At 31.8% G+C, this 5,370-nt stretch overlaps 1 protein-coding gene across 1 annotated transcript in view; it reads right to left on the bottom strand.

Annotated features, from left to right (window-relative positions):
• CEP97 (centrosomal protein 97) overlaps nt 1–5,370 on the bottom strand; it is a 28,350-nt gene that overhangs the window by 20,253 nt on the left and 2,727 nt on the right. The gene's annotated exons all lie outside the window — the stretch shown is intronic.

Raw genomic sequence — 5,370 nt, 5'->3', positions numbered from 1 at the left:
AAGCAATGTATTAACAAAGTGTATCACAACAGCAGATTGAATAAGGCAAACTATATAACAATCATGACAAAATCCTTATAAAAATTTAGAAAATAAGAATGAGAGTATGACCTTACCACAAAAACAAATGTCTATTTCATATAAATAATAGTGAACCACATTTGGGTTATTTAATATATATATATATTTTTGTTTTTTAGTTAAAAGAAATAATTTATTTTTTCCGTTTATTTACTTATTTTTTAACATATGCAATTATTTTCCATCATTTACAATACAGTAGTTACAATTACACTCCAAACAGAAAAGCAAAGTAAAAAATCAAAACACCAACTTCTGTTTTATGTAATTAGACTTATACAGAAATTAGAAGGTTAAGTAACAACTAGTTAATCACCTAATTTCACAGCTATCTGAAGTGGCAATCGTTATATAGCAGCTGATCTATGATACATTCAAGATACATGATACAATTTATTACTTGCCCATAAGCTACAACACAGCCTGCTTAATACCTTTCCCCAAATTCCACCTCTATACTACAATATACTTGAGAAGTAAGATTCTATTGTAACAAAAAGGTTTCATGTTAAAATATATGATTTATAAATGTTATTTATATATTCTCTTTTTGGGAATATAATGTTAAGTGAGACAAAAATTGCAACCAAAATTATATTTGAGCACAGTTAAAATGTGTTGTCAATTAGGAATACTTTTATAAAACAGAAAGGAAAAGTCAAAAGGTCTCTGTTTTCATACTTTACCTCTCTCTGCCAAAATGTAAGCATTGTTGAGATTTCCCTCTGATTGCTTGTTCAGGATTGTTATTTTTCTTTAAATAGTTTGTTTTAAAAGTGTATACTTTGGTGGGGGGAAAACTAGATAAAGTATGAGACTTAGTATCAGACAAATGACTAGGAGTGAACTGTGCTGAAAAAGGCCTTCTCTTTGTTTTCCCTGGGACATATCTGTACCAGGTTAATGAAATTACAGAATTACCACTTAAAAGCATTTGGATGATGCTGCCTGTAATTAATTCTACTTATCAGATGTGTACTTTAGCTACATGAAATCAAAACTTTCTGCACAATCCTAAATAAAACAGATTTCCTGGCATTGTCAGATTCCTGTTGTAATGTGCACAAGAGGGCTGAGACGTATTTTAATAAGTTCTTTTAATACAATCCCAAAAGCATGTCATCAATTACATCATAAGTAATTTAAGAAAACGTATATCAGGGTCACTGGTTTTTAATGTTTTTAAATTTTGATTTAAATTCTACCTTGTTTAATAGTTGGGCAACTTTAAAAATGAAATTCATTGCTTTCAGTACTATTTTGGGGGGACTGCTTTAATTTGCAGTGATAAATTTCTATTACTCAGAAAGTGCATGAAGGGTTTCCCCATGCAATTGTCTGGCAGTCTCAGAATAACTGTGGCTGATCTATCATTAATCAAGTACTTATTGAATGTTTTGCCAAAAACATTCTTGTGTTTGTTACTAGGGCAGATATTGAAAATAATAATAATTAATATTAATTATGTGACAGGTAACTTTTCATTGTTTCACTTACATTAGCTCAATTTTAATTCTCAAACTATATATGCAATCAACTGTATCCTCATTTTAGAAGTAGAACGCTGAGGTCTCGAGAAGGGTCATCACGGAGCAGCTTGCGTGCACCTGCTATGGTATTGTGTGCATACGTCATAGGTCTGCCCATAGGGCCATAGTGTCTCCTGTGGCACACAAGCAAGAAATTAATTACATCACAGAATGAGAAGTACCTTAAAAGAGATAAGTATCAAATACATAAGACAAAGGATTTTTTCTACTGTAAGATTAGTCATCCGATGGAGAAGTCTACTTATTATAGAGATCATTTACAAAGCACATGAATCCTTAATGCTTATGCTAAAAATGTTATCCCAATTATAAAAATATGCCTAACTCCTCCCTTAAAAACTTAAACTGCATTATTAAAAAAATTAATGGGGACATTTTCACTTTTTGTAACAGGAGATTCAATAGTCATCAATAATGCTTTTTAAAAGTACAGGCTGTTGGTTTGTGTTTGTTTTAATCTTTAAAAGCCTGTAAATGGTCACTCATAGTTGTAAAAAAATCATCAAGCCAATCCTGGGGTAGAAATAAATCTAAATATATAAATAAGGAGAAAAACTACCCTTCCCATAAAATATTGGCTGATCTGAAATTCAGAATTTTCATTTTTACAAACTCACAAAATGAGGGGGTCAAAATATTAAAACCAAGTATCACAAAAGGTAAGGAATAAAATAAGAAGTGCTCCCTCAATAAGTTTCTCCCCAAAATCCAGCAACTTGAGGATGAGGGTAAGGAATGGACCAGTTTTCACATGATTTGAAATCTCTAGGTTGTTTATGGTACGTGTCTTAAAGCTGTTCTGGAAAAAAGCAACATAAATCCTCTCTTGAGGAGCGAATCTTAACCCCAGCTGTCAATTAAATTCTAAAAATGTGTCACTGGCTGGTGAAACTAACTAAACATACAAACAAATATATAATAATTTATAACCAACAGAAATCACTGACAACATAAACAGAATAGCAAAGACTTGATATACTGGAATCAAGCTTAGGCTACAAAACAACTTCATTTATATGTTCAAATAAACAGAGAATACATTTTAAAATACCAATAGGAAATAGGAACTACAAAAAAAGTGGCATGACAAATGTGAAAAAAGAATGAGATATAATTTAAAAATCATAAAATAAACAACAGCAAAAACTCAATGGGCAGGAATAAAGGCAGATGAGAACCAGCTAAATTAAGATATTATTGAATTCAAACATAAATTTCAATAGATTATCCAGAATTGAACATGAGGAAAAAATAGAAAATGCATGATATATTTAAGACAAAATAAATAGAATAAAATGGAAAATATATCCTTAATTGAAGCTCCAGAAGAAAGAGAAATTAATGGTTCAAAGAAAATATTTGAAGAGATAGTGACTGAGAATTGTCCAGAATTGATAAAAAAAAAAACTCCATTCTATAAATTCAGGAAGGCCAACAAATCCCTGTTCAGATATGTAAGAAGAAATCCAAACCTAAACGTTTCATAGCGAAATTTCACTCAGGAAGACAAAAAGAAAATCTCTAAACCTCTCAGGGAAAAGAAATGTTCCCTTCAAGTGACTGGCAGCTAGAGTGACACCTGATTTTTCCACAGGTGGACGCCTCTGAGGAAGAACTTATTTATGCCTCTCTCCAAGCTTCTGGTTGTTTGCTGGGACTCTAGTGGTCCTTGGCTTGTACAAGAATCACCTGGATCTCTGTCTTCATCAGCACATGGCATTCTCAACCCTGTTACGTGTGTGTGTCTCCAAATTTCTCTATTTATAAGGATACATTGGATTAGTGGCCTACCATAATGCTACATAATTAATGATGTTATAACAAAAACTGGTTCTATCTCAGGAATTCAGAATGTACAAAACTGGAAAGTCAAAATATCAATAACTAGATGTTATATATATGTATATATATATATATGTAATCTAAAATAATCTTCAGATTAACCTACACATGAAAAGCAAGATATAAAACTTTAGAATATATTATAAGGAAATATTTTTATGATTACAGAGTAGGGAAAGATTTCATAAACACAAAAATAGTGATACATTAAAATAATTTCAAAAGATACTATAGAGTAAAAAACAAGTCATACAGTGGAAAAATACAGTGGCAACACATTTTACCAAGAAAACACATATTCAGGGGTGCCTGGGTGGCTCAGTCAGCTGAGCATCTGTTCTTTGGCACAGGTTAAGATCTCACGGTTCCTGAGTTCTAGTCCCACATCAGGCTCGTTGCTGTCAGTGCAGAGCCTGCTTTGGATCCTCTGTCTCTCTATCTGTCTCTCTCTGCTCATCCTCTCCCTCTCTCTGTTTCTCTCCCTCTCTCTCTTTCTCAAAGATAAATAAACATTAAAAACCCAAAACATATTCAAATCTCCTACTAAAGGAATGTCATCCAAAGAAAAAAATAGCAAAATACTATAGCATACAGAACAAATATTCTGAAACAAATAGTTAAACATACATATTTAATCACTTTTACATATACTCAAAAGTAGAAAGGAAATCTAAGGAAATGAAAGAAGTTACTGAAAATAATGACTAGTGTGGTTTCCTTGTAAAATATCAGAAATAAAACATTATCTAGAAGACCTACCAAAACTTGTTTTTGTTTTTTTACTGGACAACTTACTGATGTTATGGTGTAACAGATTTCTCAATAATCAGATGGAGGAGAGATGCAATGATCTGGAGTAATACTAAGTGGTGACATTGTAATCTGCCCCACTTCTCATCTAATTGTTGAAGTTGCTTTATGAAAATGGTTAATTTTCAAATGAATTTCATTTTTAAGATTTTTAAAAGATTTTATAAGATTTTAGACTTTATAAAATTTAGACTTTAGAAGTTTCTTAAGTTGTACAAGGGCATGCATTAAATATATGTTTGTATTATTTTTTTCTAATTTTATTTTAATTACAGTGTAGTTAACATACAGTACTATATTGGTCTTAGGTGTACAATACAGTGATCCAACAGTACCATATGCTACTCAGTGCTCATCAAGACAACTGCATACCTAATCCCCTTCACCCATCTCACCCATCCCCCCTCAACACTTATGGTAACATTTATTTGTTTTTTTATAGTTATATGTTTGTATTTTTTAACAGCCTCTTCACCTTGTATCATCATTGACTCTTTGATATAGCATCATGTATTTGTAAATATACATCCTGACATAAGTACTAAGAGTATTGCTGCTCCTACTTACCATTTTTTAGAGATATAGTTATGAACTAATGGTTGTGTCCCCCTAGAATTCATATGTTGAAGCCCTAACTCCCAACATGATATTATTTGGATATGGGGCAATCTTTCATTTATGCATGTGAGAAGGTTTTCTTTTTTTTTAATATTTTTACATTGTAGTACTTGTTTTGCTTGTTGGTGGTGTTTGCTTATTTAATACATTCCGTCAAGGACAGAAATTACATGATGGTTTTTTTTGTTGTTTTTGTTGGTTTTTTCCCCCCTAGGAAGTGCGTCTTGTGTTTTTCCCTTATTATTTCATTACTTTTTTTCTTTTTCCTCTTCTTTTTCTGGTGGTGGGGGTGGTTATGTTTAAATGAAGTTGCTTTTACAACACCAAAGACTTAATCATCCATTTCCTATATAAAAGGTAGCTACTTTTTTGCATGGACCTCAAGTATATTGTAGTATAGAGGTGGAATTTAAGGAAAGGTATTAAGCAGGCTGTGTTTTAGCTTATGGGCAAGTAATAAATTGTATCA

The sequence above is a fragment of the Suricata suricatta genome, chromosome 5 (genome assembly GCF_006229205.1).
Source record: "Suricata suricatta isolate VVHF042 chromosome 5, meerkat_22Aug2017_6uvM2_HiC, whole genome shotgun sequence".
Lineage (NCBI taxonomy): Eukaryota > Metazoa > Chordata > Mammalia > Carnivora > Herpestidae > Suricata > Suricata suricatta.
Note: the sequence above shows the minus strand (reverse complement) of the source record. Positions and strands in the feature narration are given on the sequence as shown.